Raw genomic sequence first — 24,148 nt, 5'->3', positions numbered from 1 at the left:
GGGTCCCCTATTTTTCGAAAAAAAAACTCGCCAGCCGAACCTTGCCGCTGGCCATTCCTTGCCCCACCACCGTCGATCACCATTGCCGGACATCCGACCATGCCGATTTCTCTCGTCGAAACTGAGCCATCGAGCCCCACTCGGTCTGTCCCCTGTTCGGCCGAGAAGAGAAAGAAGAAAAGAACAAGGAAGAAAGAAAATAAAAGAAAAAGAAGAAAAGAAAAAAAAAGGGAAAAAAGAAAAAGAAAAGAAGAAGAAGAAGAAAAAGAAAAATAGAAAAAAAAAGAAAAAAGAGAGAGAGAATTTCTTCTCTCTTTTCTCTCTCCTCTCTTTACCTTCTCTCTCCAATTTTCACTCTAAATTCTCTCTCTATTTTCTCTATCTAGACTTTTTATCTCTTTTTATGGATTTTGTCTCTCTAGGGTCATTTTCTCTCTCTGATTGCATCACAGACCCTAGGATAAACTGAAAATAAAAATATGATGATATGAGATTGCTCTAAAATTCGTGCAATAAATTGGATCCCGGTTCGATCTTTATTCAAAATTGATAACATCGATCATGGTTAATTCATATTAAGTCACCCTGATATGACCTCTGATGATTTCAATCATGATTACTATTTTTGAAGGATATGAAGATTCTCTCTCCATTTTCTCTCTCTATTTTCTCTCTCATGATCTACTTTCTCTCTCTAAAAAGATCTATGAATCCTGTACCGAGTCATGCCTTCATCTTTTAGGGACTCATGTTGATTCTAACAAGATAATCCAAAGTTGTTTTAATATCCATGCTATATGTTAACCTCATTTGACCATATCAAGTATCTTTCAAATTCATTATTAATGAACTCTATTGATTGATCTTGATCTAATCTGTACTTCATAATTTTTTGATCAAATCACTTAAATCTAGCCCTCAGATCAGAGAACCTGAATTGCCCTGGTATCTGAATGGTCTGACACATCCGGTCAACAGTCCTCTTTTTTTATGATTTAATCTTATTCTATTCATAGAATAGAAATTGATGATGATTTGATATTTTAAATAGGATTAGCTGATTCTTTTAATGAAGTCTGAAGATCTAAGATGAATGAGGTAAGTAGATCTTATGCTTTTTATTTATTTTTAAATAATCATATTTTCATGTAAAGAATTACTGTTGATGAAATCATATTTTTCATAAAATAAGGATAAGCATACGTGATATGAAAAAGTATATTTTATTATGAGCATTGATTCTATTAATATATTTTATGAAAATAACATGATTATGAGGTATGAATTTCATTATTTTTTCCATCTATGTATACGTATGTTTTAAGAAAAAGATATAAAGATTTCAAAGGCTCTTAGATAGCTATGAATGAATTCCTTCGGAAAGATCGATATCCGGAGCTAGTATCTATATAAAATGTGACCCCACCAACGGATATAAAGTTGGCATACGAAATAAGAACTCTGTCGATTAAGAAATATGGTCCTGTCACGGGTATAATAGTGACCTTAGCATGAATAACTGGGAGCAATGTTTCGAAACTTAACATGAATACATGACAAGAATGATTTATGATTCATGATTATGAAATATACATGATTATGAAATATACATGATTTTATGCATATACGATTGATTTATGATTTATTTTATTATATGCTCTATAAAATATTTTATTTTATATTATTTATTATTTTTTAAATATTACATTATTATGAAAAAATTTATGTTTGATCCGATAAGGAAGTGCAAGTTCTACTTACTGGGCTAGTATAGCTCATATTCTTTTTATTTTTTTTTCTTATACAGAGATATAGGGCTAGGACTGATGAAGGAAATCCAGGTTTTGGATATCTGCGATGCAAGCTTGAAAATTTTATAAATGAAGTTTAGTTATATGATGATCACGAATTTATAGTAAATAATTATGAATTTTGAGATATGAATTTATATTTACTTTTGGATTTAGATACTCTGAACCAATATTGATTTAATTATTTGATGGATAAAGAAATTGAATCTTTTTATTTGATGGATTTTAGATGATTATGAAGAATTGGCTTCGTGTTATCGTAGACCCCATCCTTCGATAGCATGGCCGTATTATGTTCTAAATTTGAAGCATGATATTTTATGGTATCAGAGCTTAGGTTATGATTATTGGAGATTATGATATAAGTGATTAGGATATGATAGAATAATATCAGAACTTAGGTTTAAGATCACTGAGATTATGAAGTGATATCAAAACTTTATATATGATCAATAGGATGTGACAGAGTGGAGTATGATGGATAATATCAGAGCTTAAGATTATGATCATTAAGGATGTGATAAAATGATATAAGGTTTAGATTATGATCACTAGAGAATATGACTTAAGTGGTATTTGAGCTTAAGGTTACATTATTCGAGATTGTGACTTTAGTGATATTTGAACTTGAGGCTAAGATCATGAGGAATATGATAGATATAAAAGAAATGATTCAATAATTTGATTTCGAATCAATACGTATTATGATGAAATTTATGCATAAGTGACATATGATGTCTATAATAGAATCGATAAGTTATATCTTGTATTTCAATTAGTAGGGTTGATCTGAGTATGAGAAGTGTTGATCCTGAAATAAAGTGGGAGGTATTGATATGTTATATTGGGTATATTTGATGGCATTAGAATGTTAAACTTATATGGATAAAGGACATGATAACTTTACTGATTTTGATGTTAATTTTTTTGCAAAGAAAGGTTATTTGAAAGTTGTCTAAATGATTGTAAGGTAAATCGAAGGTTAACTCAAATTAATTTTAGACATATGAGATTCTTGAGGAGTGGTGAAGCTTATGTAATAAGTTCAAACATAGAAGGTGGATAAAGATTTAATTTTGATGTGCTATGCCTAAGAGATAGTAACGACAAGAAATTTAAAATTTTGCCCTAAATTTTATATGAAATATGAAAGTTGGATCTATCTTTGATTGATTTAACATACAAAGATATTTTTAGTTTTTTAAAAGCTTAGATAATTTGGTAAGTTGAGATCAGGATGCGTAGCAAAAGTATGGTGGTCTGAATTGATTAGAAATATTAATCTTTTAAATCAAAAGATATTATAGAATACATTAGTTGTAAATAAGGAAGGATTTATTGATAATAAAAGGATACTATAGATCTTAATCTAATCTGATCATAGTCCGATAATTTTTGCCAGTAAGTTATTTTATTATAGATAATGTCAAGAAGAGCCCTAGATATTTCAAACAACATAACTTAGTTTCGAGGACGAAACTTTTATTTTAAGAAGGGTAGAATGTAATATCCTGTTTTAAGGTCCCCTTAAGCCCACCCAATAGGCCCATTAAGCCCAAAACAAAAAAAAAGGGAGAAAAATCAAGAAGAAGACTCCCATCGGGAGTCTTTTTCTCCGACGAGCCTGTTTGGATCGGGAGACCTAGGACCACCAAAGGTCCTAGAGCTCTCTATAAATAGTTCTCTCCCCCTCCCTAAGAACCTCCATCGGGCTTCCTCCCTCACCTTCTCCTCGATTTCAGCCGTTAAAGTTGTGGCCTCCTCATAATTATGCTCATCAAAAATTGAAGCCGACGATGCTGCTGAAGCTTGAGAAAAGCTCTTTTTCTTCTTCCTCTCCCTCTTTCTCTTCTTTTCATGGCTTTGCACACCCTCGCCGGCCGTCGGAATCATCGAAAAATTCATAAAAAGGGTGAACCCTTGTTCGGTCGGGCCATCTTTCTCTCTTTTTCGACCATCGACGGTGCCGGTTGCGGTGTCTCACCCCTAGGATAGGACCCTCATACTTTTATCCCTCTTTCTCGAAAGTTTTGGCTGCCAGCGATCGGCCAATGATCAGAAAACAAAAGAAAAAAGGAGCAGGTTCTTTATTTTCTGAAAAAAAAATTCGCCGGCCGAACCTTACTGCCGGCCATTCCTTGCCCCACCACCGTTGATCGCCGTTGCTGCACATCTAGCCACACCACTGCCTCTCGTCGGAACTGAGCCACCGAGCCCCACTTGGTCCGTCCCTTGTTTGGTCGAGAAGAGAAAGAAGAAAAGAAGAAAGAAGAAAGAAAAGAAAAGAAAAAAGAAGAAAAGAAAAAGAAAAAAGATAAAAAAGAAAAAAAAGAGAAGAAGAAGAAAAAGAAAAATAGAAAAAGAGAAAAAAAAGAGAGAATTTTCTCTCTCTTTCCTCTCTCCTCTCTTTACTTTCTCTCTCCAATTTCTCTCTCTAAATTTTCTCTCTAGATCTTTTATCTCTTTTTATAAATTTTGTCTCTCTAGGGTCATTCTCTCTCTCTGATTGCATCACAGATCCTAGGATAAACTGGAGATGAAAATATGATGATCTGAAATTGCTTCAAAATTCGTGCTGTAGATTGGATCCCAATTCGATCCTTATTCGAAATTGATAACATCGATCATGGTTAATCTATATTAAGTCATCCTGATATGACCTCTGATGATCTCAATCATGATTGCCACTTTTGAAGGATACGAAGATTCTCTCTTCATTTTCTCTCTCTATTTTCTCTCTCATGATCGACTTTTTCTCTCTAAGAAGGTCTATGAATCTTGTACCGAGTCATACCTTCATCTTTTAGAGACTCATGTTGATTTCAACAAGATGATCCAAAATTGCTTTAATATCTGTGCTATATGTTAATCTCATTTGACCATATTAAGTATCTTTCAAATTCATTATTAATGAACTCTATTGATTGATCTTGATCTAATTCGTGCTTCATAATTTTTTGATCAAGTCACTTAAATCTGACCCTCAGATCAGAGAACCTGAATTGCCCTGGTATCTAGATGGTCCGATACATCCGGTCAATAATTCTCTTTCCTTATGATTTAATCTTATTATATTCATGAAATAGAAATTGATGATGATTTAATATTTTAAATAGGATTAGCTGATTTTTCTAACGAAGTCTGAAGATCTAAGATGAATGAGGTAAGTGGATCTTATGCTCTTTATTTATTTTTAAATAATCATATTTTCATGTAAAGAATTACTGTTGATGAAATCATATTTTTCATAAAATAAGGATCAACATACGTGATATGAAAAAGTATATTTTATTATGAGCATTGATTTCATTAATATATTTTATGAAAATAGCATGATTATGAAGTATGAATTTCATTGTTTTTTCCATTTATGTATACATATGTTTTAAGAAAAAGATATAAGAATTTCAAAGGCTCTTAGATAGCCACGAACGAATCCCTTCGGAAAGGTCAACATCCGAAACTAGCATCCACATAAAATATGACCCCACCAACGGGTATAAAGTTGACATACAAAATAAGAACTCTTTCGATTAAGAAATATGATCCTATCACGGGTATACTAGTGACCTTAGCACGATTATCTGGGAGCAATATTTTGAAACTTGACATGAATACATGACAAGAATGATTTATGATTCATGATTATGAAATATACATGATTTTACGCATGCATGATTGATTTATGATTTTTTTATTATATGCTCTATGAAATACTTTATTTTATATTATTTATTATTTTTTAAATATTACATTATCATGAAAAAACTTATGTTTGATCCGATAAGGAAGCGCAAGTTCTACTTACTGAGCTAGTGTAGCTCACATTCTTTTTATTTTTATTTTTCTTATACAGAGATATAGGGCTAGGACCGATGAAAGAAATCCAGATTTTGAAGATCTGCAATGCAAGCTTGAAAATTTTGTAGATGAAGTGTAGTTATATAATGATCACGAATTTATAGTAAATAATTATAAATTTTGAGATATGAATTTATATTTATTTTTGGATTTAGATATTCTGAACCAATATTGGTTTAATTATCTGATGAATAAAGGAATTGAATCTTTTTATTTGATGGATTTTAGATGATTATAAAGGATTGGCTTCGTGTTATCGTAGACTCCATCCCTCAGTAGTATGATCATATTATATTTCGGATTTAGGACGCGATAGTTTCTTAAACTTTTCTTTATAGCATGATGTCCAGATATGGAGCAGACACAAAGCTTGCTGAAAAAACTACGTGTGGTGATGTAGCTTCTAATTGGCGACGAGTGAGTTCCATGCTATCCCACTAATTCCTTTTGGTTTTCCATTCCTGCTCCAATCAGTCTACAACACCTCAGATGAGTCTGGAGGAGTGGGGGCCGAAATTTTTGAACTGATAATGCTCCAGACCATACCTGAGAAAGAACAACTAATAAAGGTATAGGTGATTCAACGTCTCCTTCTAGTTGAAGCAGTTTATACGCCAATTCATTGCCTAGTTCCTTTTTTTAGGTTGTCTGCCAAGAGGAGCTTGCTTTGAAAAGCAAGCCAGATAAGAACTTTTACTTCCATGACGACAAAAATTGGACAAAAAGAAACAACTCTGGTCTCAGTAAACTGAATAGAGACAGATTGGTCAAATTGGACAACTACCCTGGTGTTGGTTCTATTCTCATAGAACCGTCGAGGCAGAACGTTGGCAATAGGACCTTGTCAAGCAATTAGTTGAACAGGCGTAGGAGGAGACATAGTAAATCTTCCATAATCTTTCCATAACAAAAAGATGGCTTGAAGGAGATTTCGCTATTAATTAGCTTCCATATTAAATAATCTAGAAAGATCATTGAACTCAATCTCAATCACTTATGAGGTTGGATAAGATCTAGAGATAAGATAAGCTACATCATGAAGCCAAATCTCAAGCCAAAATTTTGAAAACTATAGCATGATTATACGATGTATGATTTCGATGACTTTTTCAAAAAGTTGAGCAATCTTTCGAGATCTACGATATGACGTCTCCTTGCTAAGGTGGCAGCACTTCTAGCAATTTAGTCTAAATTTATGGGGCTAAAAATGGACCGGTCAAATTGAAAATTTTTCTTTCAGATAAGATTTTCACTAAATGTAGCTTTCAATCCGAAAAGAATATGGTTGAGCAATAGAAGGTAGAGTTGATGTAAAAATCAAAATTTATTTTTTTGAAGAGTTTTATGTTTTCTAGATTATTTCTATGAGACACGTCCACTTTAGATAAGCATCCCACTAGAACTAAGAAATTCAAAGATAGACCTTGCTATTATAAAAGTTAAGAAGTGGAGTTTGACCTAGATTGTGTAAAGACAGATCTCACTATTATAAATAGAGGATATATTTTATTTTTTAAAAATAATAAATAAAGAGAAATAAATGAAGTTGCGCCATACTTTAAAAAATTTTTCATCTTCTTCTATCTTTTTTTTGCAAGATTTGAGTGCAGTGGATTGAAAAAAATCTTCTTTCTCCCTGATCGGATCATTGATGAGGAGGAGGAGAAGATTTGATAATTTCTACAGCTTGGATCATGAGTCGAACAGCAACACACAATAATTTATCCTTGCTTATATTTGAGATATATTTGATACATTGCTAGATTTTGAATGTTCTGATGATTGCTACGAGGGAAATCAAACATGCCGATTGTCATGCTTATATGGCTTCCATGAGGCACTTGTATCATCTAGATACTGTGCTATCAGTCAAGGTTTATCAATGTATAGCTATTACCTTTGCTAATAGCATGATAGTCTAAATGGCATAAATGTCTGATGGAAGCCAAATTAGTGAGACGAATTATGATCTATATGTCCATTTTGAGAGGGTATGTTGTAAAAATGGCCATTGTATTATCACTTTAGCAAAAATGATCATTTTTCAAGGTTTCGTAGATAAGGTCTGTAATAGCCGGCCCATTTGGGCTCTGGACCAAGCCCAAATTAACGATAAAAGCCCAATTTTGAAAAAAAAAAAGAATGGAATGAAAAAGACTCCCGCTGGGAGTCTTCTTCCACCCAAATCATCGGAGGAGAAGTCGAATCCGAGGAAGATTCGACCTCCCCTCCACCTAAACAACCCATGATGATCACCGGTCTCTCTCTCTTCTTACTCTTTGATTTCTCCAATTGAAGTCGAGGCCTCCCGTACCCATGCTCGCCGAAAATTAAAGCCGACTACGCTGCTGAAGCTCGAGGTAAACACCAACCCTTCTTTCTCTCCTTCTTCCTCATCTTCTCGTGGCCTTGGATAACACCGTCAGCCATCGAATTTGTCGAAAAATCCACAAAAATAAGAATCCCTATTTTGCTCTATCCGGTTGAGCCATCTTCATCTCTTTTCTGGCCACCGACGCCGCCGTACGCGGCGTCTCATCCGTAGGATAGGACTTCATCTCTCTATCCCTCTTTTTTGAAGTATTGGCCGTCGGTGATCGGCCAATGATCGGAAAACAAAAAGAAAAGGGACGAATCCCTTATTTTTTCAAATTCTTTAAATTCCCTGTCGATTGAACCTTGCCGCCGGCCACCCCCTGCTCCACCGCCGCCTCCACCTACTGTCGGACATTCGGCCATGCCGCTGCCCTTCACCAGAGCCGAGCCACCGAGCCTCCCCCCAGTCCTTCCCCTGTTCGGCCAAGGAAGAGGAAGAAAAGAAAAGGAAAAGAAAAAGAGAAAGAGAAAAACAAAGAAAAAAAAGAAGGAAAGAGAGAATTTCTCTCTCTCTCCTTTCTCTCTCTTTTCTCTCCCCTCTCTCTACTTTTCTCTCTTTAATTTCTCTCTCTAGATCTTTTCTCTCTCTTTATGGATTTTGTCTCTCCAGGGTCATTCTCTCTCTTTGATTGCATCACGGATCCTAGGATAAACTTGAGATGAAAATATGATGACCTTAGATTGCTTTGAAATTCATGCAGTAGATTGGATTCCAGCTCGATCCTTATTCGAAATTTATAACATCGATCATGGTTAATCCATATTGAGTCACCCTGCTATGACCGCTGATGATCTCGATCATGATTGCTTTATCTGAAGGATATGAAGATTCTCTCTCCACTTTCTCTCTACTTTCTCTCTCTAAAATTTTTTCTCTTTTCATGAATTTTCTCTCTCTAAAAGTCTTGTGGACCAATGGAGGGTCCAGATACTTAGGCAAATCTCAATTTTGGTTAATCCTAGGAGAGGTCCTGGATTTGTGTTATTAGGATCATTTATCCATAATTTTTTCATATATGATTTTTATATTTAATCCTGATCATGTAGAGATGTAATTGTTGTATAAGAAGATATAGAGCAAAATATCTTAATTTCGGATTCGTAGATTGAGGAGCTCATCGAATTCTACTTTTAGATCGGTCATCGATGGAGGTAAGAATTCCTGTACATGATCACCATTATATATACTATTTTATCGTTGGACTTGCATAATTGATTTTGCATCGTTGAATTTGAGATCGATGAATTGCTATACTTGAGACACTATTATATTGCTTATATGATTTTTGAGCATGAGTATATTATGTCAATACATATGTATCAATGATTGATGGCATGATTGTATGGATATGACATATCTAATTTGATCAGTGTAAATCAAAATTGATTTGGTGAAATCAACATATAATGATTAAATGAAAAAGAGATATGGTTTGGACTAGCCTTGTCATGTGGAACAGTCCGTCAGAAGCTTATGCCTGAGACAACCAGCTAGGAGCTTATGCCTGAGACAGTCCGACACGAGTTTATGCTTGGGACAGCCGGTCAGGAGCTTATACGTGGGACAGCTTGCTAGGAGCTTATGCCTGGGACAGCCCCATGGGCTTATATGTGGATCAATCGATCAGGAGCTTATACCTGGGACAACCCGTCAGGAGCTTATGCCTAGGACAGTCTTGAGAGGCTTATGAGTGAAAATTTGATCGGATGAAAATTGAGGCATAGTGTTGGTTAGTCTAAAATCAGAATGAAAAAGATTAAAGATTATGTGATAATGAAAAGAGAAAGAAAAGACAAGACATGAAACTAATGCTGAACAAAAGTATTTCACCCATTAACTTATGATGATGCATCTTTTTTGACAAGGTAGATAAATTATAGATGTTTGCATTATTTTGGATATTGAATATAAAATTTTATATTTTATTACTTATCATTATTTTCAGATTATATTATTGTATTAGTGTGATATGAAAATTCTTACTGGGCTGTAAAGCTCATACCTCTCCATTTCTCTTTTTCTTCTCAGAGTTACAGGATGCTTATGGTTGGCTATGGTATGTATTTGCGAGTGAGCGAATACATAGATGGAGTGTCATAATATATGATTAGAGGATTGAAATAATTTCAATTGTAATTATACAAGTTTTACTAGTTATTATTGAAATTAGATATTATGGATGTTGAAGCTGTAATGAAATATTTTTTGCCTTGCACATTCTTTAGGGCTTGCTCTGAGGAGTGTGTGGCCATCACGTATTCGACTCGGATATTGGGTTCGGGGCGTGACAGAGTGGTATTAGAGCTCAGATTATGATCATTTGGAGATTATGATATAAGTGATTAGGATATGACATAATGATATTAGAGCTTAAGTTTAAGTCACTAGAGATTATGAAGTGATATCAAAATTTTTTATGAGATCAATAGGATGTGACAGAGTGGTATCTGAGCTTAGAGCTTAGGTTACGTTTATTTGGAGACTTTGATATAAGTGATTAGGATATGATAGAATAGTACCAGAGCTCAGATTTAAGGTTACTAGAGATTGTGACATAAGTGATATCAAAATTCTGGGATCATGATCAACAGAGTATAATTGATAATATCAGAGTTTAAGGTTATGATCATTAAGGATATGATAGAATGATATTAGAGTTTAGGTTATGATTACTAGAGAATATAACTTAAGATATTTGATCTTAAGGTTATAATTATTCAGGATTGTGACTTTAGTGATATTTAAACTTAGGTTATAATCATAAAGAACATGATAGACATAAAAGAAAAGATTCAATATTTGGATTTCGAATCAATAGATACTATGATGAAATTTATGCATAAGTGGCATATGAATATGATGTCTATAATAGAATTGATGAGTTATATCTTAGATTCCAATTAGTAGGGTTGACCTGAGTATGAGAAGTATTGATCCTGAAATGAAGTGGGAGGTATTGATATATTATGTTGAGTATATTCGATGATTTTGAAATGCTAAATTTGGATGGTTGGAGATCATGATAATTTTTTTGATTTTGATATTAATTATTTGAGTATTACAAATTTTAAATTTATCGGAAGGAAGTTAGTTAGGATGTGATCTAAGAAGAAATTTCATCATATGAGAGAGAAATATTTTTGAGTATTGAACCTATAAGAGATCATATATGAGACTCAATTTAGATGAAAAATATATTTGAATTTTATTATGAGAATATGAGATACATATCTTGATAAAATCTTAGATTATTCAAAATATCATATTTAGATCTAATTTCTTGATCTTTCAAGTTGTATTTAAATTTCAGATCAAAATATTACTTTTCTAAGTTGATCTAAGTTATTTTGATATTATTACTAAATTGAATAAAAAAAATAAGAGAAGAAGAAAGGTTGGTTTGGAAGTTGTCTAAATAATTATAAGATAAATCAAAGGTTAACTTTAATTAATTCTAGAAATGTTGGATTCGTGAGGAGTGATGAAATTTATATAATGATTTCAAACATAGAAGTAGATCAAGATTTAATTTTGATGTACTATACCCAAAGATAATAAAAATAAAAAAATTTAAAATTTTACTCTAAATTTTATATAAAATTTGAAGGTTGAATCTATCTTTGATTGATCTAATATACAAGGATATTTTTATCTTTTGATAAATCTAAATAATTTGATAAATTAAGATCAGAGTGCACAACAAAAGTATGGTGGATTAAACTGATTAGAAATATTAGTTTCTTGATTCAATATATATATATATATATATATATATATATATATATATATATATATATATATATATATATATATATATATATATTATGATAGAATACATTAGTTATAAATAAGGAAGCATTTTATTGATAATGAAGGGATGCTATAGATTTTGACCTAATCTGATCATAGTCGAGTCATTTTTGCCAGTAGGTTGCTTCATTGCAGATAATGTCAAAAAATCCTAGATATCTTAAATATATTGTTAATAACTGAATGGTTCTGTTATTAGTTCAAACCTAGAATGTCTTGATATAGATATCATTTTTTTCAAAATTTAATATTATTACTCGAAATGACATAGAAGATTGAGGTTTTCTTAAGATGAAAGTCCATCTATTAAATTCGTTGGAAGGTCAGAAGAAGAAAAAAATCGATGATTGTGAAGAGTGCTCGATGTTCGATCTTTTCTTATTTTTTTATCAAAGATAGTCTGAGATAATTATGAATTTCGAGTGGAATATATTAGACAAATAACTGTGGTATGTTAATACAAGTCTAAAATATTACTGCTCTTCAAAAAAATTAAAAAATCAAAAAAAAAGAAGAAGGGATGAGTTTGAGATTTTAAATAATTTTGTTATAACAAGATCATGAGAAATAAATAATATGTAAGACATTATCGAAAGTGTGAGAATGATATGATGCATGTATATTTTTTTAAGAATATATCTCAAATAACATAATTTAATTTCGAGGATAAAATTTTTTTGAAGGGGGGAGAATGTAATACCCGATCCATTTGGGCCCTGGACCAAGCCCAAATTAACCATAAAAGCCCAATTTTTGAAAAAAAAAGAATGGAATGAAGAAGACTCCTGCTGGGAGTCTTCTTCCACCCAAATCACTGAAGGAGAAGTCAAATCCAAGGAGGATTCGACCTCCCCACCACTCTATAAGACCCCCTCTCCCCCTTCTTAAACAACCCATGATGATCATTGATCTATCTCTCTCCTTACTCCTTGATTTCTCCAATTGAAGTCGAGGCCTCCCGTACCCATGCTCACCGAAAATTGGAGCCGACTACGCTGCTGAAGCCTGAGGTAAATACCAACCCTTCTTTCTCTCCTTCTTCCTCATCTTCTCGTGGCCTTGGATAACGCCATTAGCCATCGAATTTATCGAAAAATCCACAAAAGTAAGAACCCCTATTTTGCTCTGCTCGGGCGAGCCATCTTCCTCTCTTTTTCAACCTCCGACGCTGCCGTCTGTGGCATCTCACCTATAGGATAGGACTTCATCTCTCTATCCCTCTTCCCTGAAGGTATTGGCTGCCGGTGACCGGCCAATGATCGAAAAATAAAAAGAAAAGGGACGGATGTCCTGTTTTTTCAAATTCTTTAAATTTCCTGCCGGTTGAACCTTCCCTTGCTCCACCGCTGCCTCCACCTGCTGCCAGACATCGGGCCATGCCGCCGCCCTTCGCCAGAGCTGAACCACCGAGCCTCCCCCTAGTCCGTCCCCTGTTCGGCCAAGGAAGAGGAAGAAAAGAAAAGGAAAAGAAAAAGAAAAAGAGAAAGAGAAAAAAAAATAAAAAAAAAGATGAAAAGAGAGAATTTCCTCTCTCTCCTTTCTCTCTCTTTCTTCTGCCCTCTCTCTACCTTTCTCTCTCCAGTTTCTCTCTCTAGATTTTTTTTTATTTTCTCTCTCTAGATCTTTTCACTCTCTCTTTATGAATTTTATCTCTTTAGGGTTATTCTCTCTCTTTGATTGCATCATGGATCCTAGGATAAACTTGAGATGAAAATATGATGATCTGAGATTGCTTCAAAATTCGTACAATAGATTGGATCCCAGCTCGATTCTTATTCGAAATTTATAACATCGATCATGGTTAATCCATATTGAGTCACCCTGATATGACCGCTGATGATTTCGATCATGATTGCTTTATCTGAAGGATACGAAAATTTTCTTTTCACTTTCTCTCTCTAAAATTTTCTCTCTCTTCATGAATTTTCTCTCTCTAAAAGTCTTATGGACCAATGGAGGGTCCAGATACTTAGACCAATCTCAATTTTGGTTAATCCTAGGAGAGATCCTGGATTTGTGTTATTAAGATCATTTATCCGTAATTTCTTCATATATGATTTTTATATTTAATGCTGATTATGTAGAGACATAATTATTATACAAGAAGATATGAAGCAAAATATCTTAATTTTGGATTCATATATTGAGGAGCTCATCGAATTCTACTTTTAGATCGATCATCTATAGAGGTAAGAATCTCTATACATGATCATCATTATATATGCTATTTTATCGTTGGTCTTGCAGCATTGATTTTGCATCGTTGGATTTGAGATCGATGAATTGCTATGCTTGAGACACTGTTATATTGCTTATATAATTTTTGAGCATGAGTATATTATGTTAATACATATGTATCAATGATTGATGGCATGATTGTATGGATATGACATATCTAATTTGATCACAGTGTAAATCGAAATTGATTTGATGAAATCAATATATAATAATTAAATAAAAAAAAATATGGTTTGGACTAGCCTTGTCATGTGGAACAGTCCATCAGGAGCTTATGCCTGGGATAGCCAGCCAGGAGCTTATGCCTGGGATAGCCAACCAGGAGCTTATGCCTGGGACAGTCCGCCAGGAGTTTATACCTGGGACAGCTTGCCAGGAGCTTATGCCTGGGACAGCCCCATGGGCTTATATATGGATCAGCCGGTCAGGAGCTTATGCCTGAGACAGTCCACCAAAAGCTTATGCCTGGGACAGCCTTGAGAGGCTTATGAGTGAAAATTTGATCGGATGAAAATTGAGGCATAGTGTTGGTTAGTCCAAAGTCAGAACGAAAAAGATTAAAGATTATGTGATAATGAAAAGAGAAAGGAAAGACAAGACATGAAACTAAGACTGAACAAAAGTATTTCACCGATTAACATATGATGATGTATCTTTTTTGACAAGATAGATAAATTATAGATGTTTGCATTATTCTGGATATTGAATATGAAATTTTATATTTTATTGCTTATCATTATTTTCAGATTATATTATTGTATTGGTATGATATGAAAATTTTTACTGGGCTGTAAAACTCACATCCCTCCATTTCTCTTTTTCTTCTTAGAGTTACAGGATGCTTATGGTTAGCTATGGTATGGATTTGTGAGTGAGAGGATGCATAGATAGAGTATCATAATATCTGATCAAAGGATTGAAAGAATTTCAATTGTAATTATGCAAGTTTTATTAGTTATTATTGAAATTAGATATTATGGATGTTGAGATTGTAATGAAATATTTTTGGCATTGTATATTCTTTAGGACTTGCTCTAAGGAGTGTGCGGCTATCACATATCCGACCTAAATATTGGGTTCGGAGCGTGACAAAGTCATTCACCTAAATTTGGGACAAAATTACCCCTCATCACCTAATTTTAGGAAATGGGCAAGGGAGAGAGGGAGTGGGACAAGAACATATGACACATAAAAACTAGTGCTCAGGCTTTGCCACCACCTTCTAATTAAGCCCAGCAACATGTGAATCTGATAACACTAATATGCACAATGAGGAGATGCACATGCAGTTCTTTCATTTGGCCTACTTGCAAGATGACTTGGCCGCTCCTACTATAACAACATCATCTTCAGCACTATTGCTGTCATATCATAACAGACCTATATCCACTGTTCCAAGCTCAATTTTTATGACAGCCATTTAATGGTGACTCGTTCTAAGTTTGGTATACTAAAACCTCCCACGTTCAACACTAAATACTCTATGGCTTTTATTGCACATGCTAATGTGATTGAGCTTAGTTGTTATGCACAGGCCTACAAAGATGCCATTTGGCATCAAGCTAATTCTCTAATTACTAAAGGTACTTGAAAATTAGTTTACCGTTCACCGCATCAACATATTATAGGTTGTAAATAGGTCTACATAATCAAATATAATTTTGACAGTTCGATTGGTCGTTATAAGGATTGACTCATGGCCAAAGGCTTTAATAGACATGCAAGTATTAATTGTGACGAGACCTTCAGCCTGTGGTGAAATTGATTATTGTCCAGATGATACTCTTTTTTGCAGTTTCTGGGGAATGGCCTCTCTGCCAATTGGATATTAAAAATACTTTTCTTAATAGGTACCAAAATGTTAAATTATATGGGATGGGAGTATTCCAGTTTCTCCATAAAACAAGATGTTCTTTTGTCCTGTGTCCATCTTGACTGCAGTCTTGATCATGCATCCCGATAGATATCCTTCGTCTATCACCCCTTCTTCTTTCCTTCATTCTTTTCTTTCTTTCTTTCTTTTTTCTGTTTCTTTCTTTCCTTTTTTTCTTTCTTTTTCCTTCTTTCTTTCCTTATTTCCTTTTCTTTTCTTCTTTCTTTCTTTTCTTTTGTATTTTTCCTCTTTATTGTATCCCTTTATTTATTTCATTTTTCTCTTTCTTCTTCTTTCTCTTTTATTTCTTCCTGCTTTCCTTCCTTTCTTTGTTTCCTTCCTTCCTTTTTTTTCTTATTCTGTTCTTAGACTTTTTCCTTTTCTTCATCTTTCCCTCTTTCCCTTTTTCTATTTCTTCTTCTATCATCACATAGATGGATTTTGGTGTCTTGATCCTATGTTGGTCATGTTGCTCATAGAAATAGGATAGGTCGGTTGGGATGCCCTCCGTATTGTTAGCACTTAAAACTTTGATAAAGAAGTCTTCATGAAATAGCATTTAGGTTTTTCTGACTCAGATCATTTGCATTGTGTTTGCATCTTCGACACTCTCTATATGGGCTTAAAAAAGTTCCACGAAGTTGATTTCAATGTCTTAGTTCTTATCTTCATGATTTGGGCTTTTTTAAATCTTAGACTGATATGTCTATCTTTATTAAGCACATAGATACTTATATTTTTCTTCTCCTTATATATGTTGATAATATTATTCTCGTTGGTATTCCTAATACGCCACTTGATGACCTGCTCTCTTCTCTCACTTGTGAATTTGTTATAAAAGATCAAGGCCTACTCCTTTATTTTCTATGTATTGAGGCCCAACTTGTGCAAGATAGCTAAGTTCTAACATAGTCCAAGTATATTTCTAATCTTCTGAAGAAGATTCACATGGACACCTTTAAGCTTGTAGCTACTTCGATACCATCTAGCTCCAAGCTCTCATTACATGCAGATGATCTATATCCATACTCGAGTCATTATTGTAGACTTGGCTCGATATTACCTATGCCATCAATTTTATGTGTCAACTTGTACATAGGCCAACTATTGAGTACTGGAAGATTGGTAAAAGAATTCTATGGTACTTAAAATACTCTATTCACTATAGGCTCAAACTCAACAAATTATTAAGTTGCTTTACATGCCTATTCGAATGTAGATTAGATTGGAGACCTTGATGATCAATGATCTATGAGTGACTAGACTATGTTCCTAAGCTCTAATCTTATTTCATAGAGCTTAAAGAAGCCGTACACCATATCCAACTCTAGCATAGGATCCGAATATTAAGGGTTGGCTAATGCTATGGCCAAGCTTATATAGATATAGTAGTTATTGCACGAGTTGTGTGTATTTCTTCCCTCTCCTCCTACACTTCGGTATGACTATCTTTGTGCAATTTATTAGATAGCCAATCTAATTTTTCATGTTGCTATCGAACATATTGAAATTAATTTTTATTTTGTTCATGAATGAATAGCTCGCAATCAACTGTCTATAAGATTTGCTTCCTGGCAAGAGTAGATTGTTGATATACTAACTGTTGCTGCAAGACTTCGGAAGAAGAATAACAAGGTTGGTCCAGAATTGAACTGGAGTGCTGAAGAGGATCAAGTCGATGAAGTCCATTGGTCATTTTGCAAAAGAAGTCCTAAAATTAGTGGGATACCATCCGGTGTAGGATCCTTCGATGTTTAAATCAGTCAGAGCCTTGAGAACAAATAGTAACATAAAGAAAATAAAATGTGAGGAAAGAAATTTTGGATAAAGAAAATGAGAGTTTTAATTTTCTTCAGTAGAAAAAAAAATTTAGCAGAATTTGGACTCTATGGATAGAGACTTCCCTTACAGAGAGTATTTTGCCCCTCTTTATATAGAGGGGCCTTGCTCAGACCGCTAGACCATTAGAAGAGTTTGTTAGGCTATTAAGAATCTGTTAAACCATTAGTTTGTTATAAGAGAATAGCTAGCCGTATGGAGATTGTGGGCTATTTGCCCACATGATGATTAACTGTAATATAGCTAAAAGATAGTTATTGTAGAGTTGGACAATAGCTGTAATGAAACTATAGAGTAATTATTTTTCTTGTAAATCAGATCAGTTCGGAACCAATGTCTCTTAAGGTAAATCAGATCAAAGCTGAGCTAATCACAATACTCTATTGATATTCAATTTTGACCAATTTAGATCAGCATAAAATCGATATGAGAATTGAATGTGATTTTTAGATGATTCTTTCTGATCTTGCCACATGGTTAGAGGTTGGTTAACTATATCAACACATGCCCCCTACTTTTCAGATCTGAAGTAAAATTTTTTACATTAGGTATAGAAAGTAAGTCAAAAAAATCTCATATGATTTCTACCGTTAACAATAAATATGCCGTATGGTGGTTGACAGTATTAATTTTTTAATTATTCAAGGAGGTATGTCACTTTTCAAAAAATATCTCATTGGATCCTCTAGCAATTATGAGGATCTAGAAAATCGAAAACTCATTATTGCTTGAAAGATCACATCGATATGGGTTGATTTTTGCTTGCCACATGTCATCCTACTATTGGCTATTTCAACTGTCATACGGATCAAGGTTGCATGACTTGATCATAAAGAGGTGCATTGAATGGTCCCTTATTAGAGTCGTTGGATTGTGACCAAATGAATCGATCTAACAGCAAACCTGCTTGATCTGAACCATTGATGTGCTTTATAAATAGATGCATATTCTTTTTGAAAATCATTTTACTATTTTTTGTGTGTGGAAGCCCTATCGAAATCCCTCTAGAGCTTTCCCAATACCACTGGAGTCAGAGAAGAGGTTCTTTGGACATTGCCAGAGTCAAGGAAGAGACCATCAGAGCCAGAAAAAAGTTCTTAAAAGCTTCTTCAAAACCTCTTTTCTATCTATTAGGTAGATTTCTTTGTCATTGGTCCTCTTCTTGTATGATTTTAGGGTTTTAGGTTTTATTTATCTTCTGTTTTTCCTTTCTGGAGAGTTTCCTCCTTCCCTCTTTTTGTTCATTTTCTCCTTTCTATTTTGCCTCTTTTTTCCTTCTTTTCTTCAAAAAATAGCTTCTGACAATAGTGAGATAAGTTGGGAAGATCATGTACCTCGATCGACCCAACCTCAGTTGGAGTTCGAAGTCAAAACTCCACCTCGAGTGATAGTCGAGGTCAGTACTTCAGGTCGGAAGGATCTAGAGTCTCCTATAAGGATATTTTAGGATTACTTCGATCCTAGTATTGAACAATTCATCTTGACCGATCTTGATCTTTAGAAACTCAGAGATAAATATTTGATTCCTGAAGAATTTCAATTGATAGTCCTAGGTCAAGATGATAGGATTACTGAACCTCTAAAAAATTATGTCGCATTTTATAATGAGTTACTTTAGTCTGAACTTCAGTTTCTCTTACATTCTTTTATTGGTAATATTTTAGATTTTTATAGGCTTCATCCGACCCAAGTAACTCTAAATGCCATTAGGACGATCATCGTTTTCATCATCTGTTATTGATTTGCTGCCATAAAACTTAGAATTTTTTTCTTTAGGATATTGTTTGTCCTAAAAATATATCTTTATGAAAAAGACTGGTAATATTTTTTATTTTGATCTAAATGTAAATTTCGTTCTAGCCTTCCTTCTTCTATCCATAATTGGAAAAACTATTTTTTTTCATTTCTTCAAGTATTCCTTGGGGTTTCAGTTATAACTGATGTAAGCCTGAAATTAAATGAAACTTCAAAAATAAAATTTTATCTGAGGATGAGGAGGCTTTTGCAGAGCTGCTGGGTATAAAGGTACCCAAGCTAAGCTAGCTGGTGAACGACCAATCCATCTTTGATGCTGGCATCAGCCAAATCTCTTTTCAGGATGAGTTTGATATCAATTACTGTTCTCCATTCTTTCCTTCTATTCCTCTCCTTTTTTTTTACAATTTTTTTTTGTTGTAATAATCATGAAGTTTGATCCCAAGAGGTTGGCAGAGGTGAAGAAGAGGAAACAAGATCCTACTGCCCAATCTATCATCAAAAGATTAAGAAAACTACTACAAGCTCCAGATCAGTAGATTCCCAATCTTCACCTGCTTTAGCTCTATCTCTAACTATCAATCCTGCCCCAATCTCCATAGTACCGCCGCAACCAATGTCAAAGAGCCAACATCGGCCTCATATTGGGGTGGTTTGTCCTCCTAATAAAGATGCATCCACATGCCAAAGATCAAGCTCTTCTCCAGCACTGCCTCTAACATCGACAAGACCAACTCTGCCTATAAGGCCACAAAAGTAGCCCACAGGGATCTTCATTGCCTTATCCTCGATCGAGAGAATTGATCTCTCTTAAGTATTTTTGTCGGAAACACCAAGACTTGGCCGATATATACTCACAGCAGTTCTACCTCAAAGAGATCTGGATGCACGAAGGCGAGACTGTTCCATAGAAGATGTAGTGAACCATGGTTATAGCGGCCTGCTCGATGTAAGTTTTTTGAACTTGTCTTTTTTTTTCTCTATACTTTCATATCGGTTTCTTACTGATCTTATTCTCATTTCATAGGTGGTGCTAGATCTCAAATTGATGCATGAAAATTTAATCTGACTGTATGAAAATAAAAAGTCCTTGGAGGAAGGACTTAAGGTCGAGCGAGAGATCAAGCAAGCAGTCGAGAAGGCCAAGAAGGTAGCTGAAGAAAAGACTGCAAAGGAGGCTGATTTATGTCACAAATTGACATAAAAAGTATCAATTAATATCTAAATTATCTAACTTTATTAAGAAATTAATACTTGTTATTATATTTTGCAGAAGAAGAGATCATCAATAGAAAGAACAAGAAAAGAGGATTCCAACGGCGTAAATTTTATGCAAAACGGAGTTAAATTGACCCAGAAATTGAAGAATGAAGAAAGAAGACTCAATTGGGTCAAACCCGAGTCAAATCAGATCAAAATTGGTCAAAAATCAACTGATTTGGTGATCTGGTTAGCCGCCTGGTCACAGCAACAGGCGCATGGACCATGGACCCATCGGCGCACCATAAACCCCCCTAACAACCCTCTAAAACCTCTTAGTCCCACATCTAAAGTTTTGAAAATCTTATAACCCCCAAATGCCTATAAAAAGCCCCCAAAGGCCCTTGTTTTATGTATTCTTCCTTCCGATCAAGCTTGTAACCCTAGATAGTGGAGTTTTTAGCTCTCTTTTCAAGCCTCGAGCTTTGAGGTTTTTGTAATAAATTTTTTTTTATATATATAAAATCTTATTTTTATGCAATTTCATCTCTTTACATTATGCAATTTATTTTTCTTGCAATTAGGATAGTTTAATTTATGCAATTTAATTTTATGCAATTTGGTTAGTTTAATTTATGCAGTTTAAATTTATGCAATTAGGATAGTTTAATTTATGAAATTAGGGTAGTTTATTTTTCTGTATTTAAATTTTGCAAGTAGATTTAGATCATGTCTAGCTAAGCATCCCTTCTAGGATTTGCGATGAAGCTAGATCATAAGTAGGGATTTTACATAGGGTTTTTTTTTTTTCTTAGGGTTTCTTTTTCTTCCTCTTTTGCCAAGAATTTTTGATGAACTACAGTTGGGTCAGAGTCCCTTCATAGTTCATGCTTGATTCAGTGCATAGGAGGAGAAAACCCTAAGGGATCCTAGTTACTACTCCCCTGTAAAGAATCTTGATGGGTTATCGTTGGGCCTTAGTCCCTTCATAATCTATGCTTGGGAAAGACAAGAGGAGTAGTCGTTAGGATCAATAAGAAAAATTCTAGGTAGAATTCTCTAATCTAGATCTAGTGGATTCAAAAACCCTAGATCCTTAGTCTTATTGTCTTTAGCAAACAACTTTCGACTTTCGATTTTTGTTAAAGCTCGCTTGAGCATAGATTTGAAAATCATTTTTAAAACCAAGTCTCTGTGGGATCGACCCGTACTCTCTGGTCGTGCTACTCTGCACACCGTGCGCTTGCGGTTTTATTTACAAATTTGAACGATCAAGTTTTTGGCGCCGTTGCCGGGGATTTGGCATTTTAAATTATTTTCAAATATTTGTTCTTCGTGCTTTATAACTCTCTTTCTTTTTCCTTTAGGTTTCTATATTTAGTTGGTGATTGCTGAAAAACTCAGGTACGCTTCTAATTTCTCTTTTATTATTTTTAGTTAATTACTTTTCCTTTAGACCTAATCATTTGAATTTACTTAATCATAAAAAAAAAAACAAAACAAAAGACATTTCATAATCGTGAAGTAAAATATCAAGATAAAAAAAAAATTTCTAAATTAAAATCTTTTACATTCTTGGTCATCTTGTTTATTTGCATTTGCATTTTCATAATTAATCTAAGGGCATCAACCCATTAACAAGATAAGGTGGGGATTTCATTACCCTTCCTTAGCCCAAAAACCATCTCCATCATATTGCATTACCTAGACCTTTAATCTTAAAATCAATTAGACGTCAACCTTAAGGAATTCGAGCTCAATAGGACAAGGAACCCTAAGAGTTCTACCAAGTTTGAGTTGTTTGATTAGTTGGTGTCTAGGCAAGTCCCTGAGGGTGGTTTGTTAAATTGGTTCAGTTGCTGGCTTGGCCAACTCGTTTGGTGTCTAGAAAGGCAACGATGAGTGAACCTCCCACCTCTTATACTTACCTGGCCAACTAGTTGATCAATCTCCACTTGGAAGGTTTGAAGGGTCATCTTGGAACAGTTAGGAGCTGTCTAGATTTAGGTTAACCCTAGGATAGATTGAGTTTAATTTATTGATTCACTTATTTGAAAAAAAAAAAAAAAATTTAAAATTTAAATTAATTTGGTTACTTTTCTTTAGATTTAGGACTCCTTAGGATCTTTTCTTTAGAACTTTTTCTCTTTTCTTTCTTTTCCTTATACATAAAAATTTTATAAAAAAAAAAAAATTGTATAAACATCGAGAACCGTACACCTCGTGTGTGGAGAAGAGTGTCGGGTCATCTAGTTAGAATTGAGTCAATTCCTGTTGTTTCAATGGCTGAACCAATCCAACCCATGACCCTTAAGGATTTGTGTTATCCAGTTGGCTCCATCCAACCATCTTGTATCAGGTTGCCACAACCCACAGCTAACAATTTTGAAATCAAACCTCAAATCATAAATATGCTTCCAAAATTCACAGGATTAGAAGATGCTTATATATTTATTAGAGAATTTGAGGAGGTATGTGCAACCATGAAACTGCAATTAACAGAGGATGAGGTCAAACTTAGATTAATCAACTTTGCCCTTAAGGACAATGCTAAGAAGTGGCTTTATAGTCTGCCAAACTATTCTGTCACTACCTGGGAGGGCTTTGTGAGAACATTTTTAAAAAAGTATTTCCCCCATCATAAAACAGCTAGGATTAGGAATGAAATAAATCAATTTTACCAACTAGCTGGTGAATCATTTTGGAAGTACTTCGATCGTTTCAAGAATCTTTTGACCCAATGCCCACACCATGGAATAGAAACTTGGAGACTATGCCAGATCATCTATGAGGGATTAGATTCAAACTCAAGAACCATGCTAGAGTCCATGTGCCAAGGCCAATTTATGGACAAAGAAACTACTGAAGCTTGGCAATTCTTAGAAGACCTAGCCGAGAAAAATTTACAGTGGGAAACAACTAGGGAACCTGATAAAGCTACACCTTCAAGAGGAGGAATGCATCAAATTCAACCAACCCTAGCATCAGAGGCCAAGATTGCAACCTTAACACGTAGATTGAAAGCCTTAGAATTACAGAGACCAACCAATGTAAATCAAATATCTGCACCCATGTGTAAAGGGTGCAATGCACCAGACCATGTCTTAGAAGAATGTTCCTACTCGAATGAGTGTGCACAGGTGAATGCCACCTATCAAGGACCATTGAACAATCCTTATGCACCCACATATAACCCAGGTTGGAGGAATCACCCGAATTTCTCATGGTCCCAGAATCCTAATGTAGGCAATCCAAATTTCAATCAGCAAAATCTAAGGTCCAACCCAGTAATGAACAACCCGTCAGGCTTTCATGATAATGACAAGAAAATTACCTCTTTAGAGAAAAGCCTAGAAGCCATGATGAAAATACATACCAGCTTTA

General features: G+C 34.4%; 1 non-coding gene across 1 annotated transcript; it reads right to left on the bottom strand.

Moving 5' to 3' along the window:
• Positions 1 to 23,415: 23,415 nt before the first annotated feature.
• On the bottom strand, positions 23,416 to 23,522 carry LOC140859550 (small nucleolar RNA R71). Its single transcript, XR_012143087.1, has one exon. It is a non-coding gene; the product is annotated as a small nucleolar RNA R71 (small nucleolar RNA).
• Between the last annotated feature and the right edge of the window lie 626 nt (positions 23,523 to 24,148).

This window comes from Elaeis guineensis, chromosome 7, assembly GCF_000442705.2.
Source record: "Elaeis guineensis isolate ETL-2024a chromosome 7, EG11, whole genome shotgun sequence".
Taxonomy (NCBI): Eukaryota; Viridiplantae; Streptophyta; class Magnoliopsida; order Arecales; family Arecaceae; genus Elaeis; species Elaeis guineensis.
Note: the sequence above shows the minus strand (reverse complement) of the source record. Positions and strands in the feature narration are given on the sequence as shown.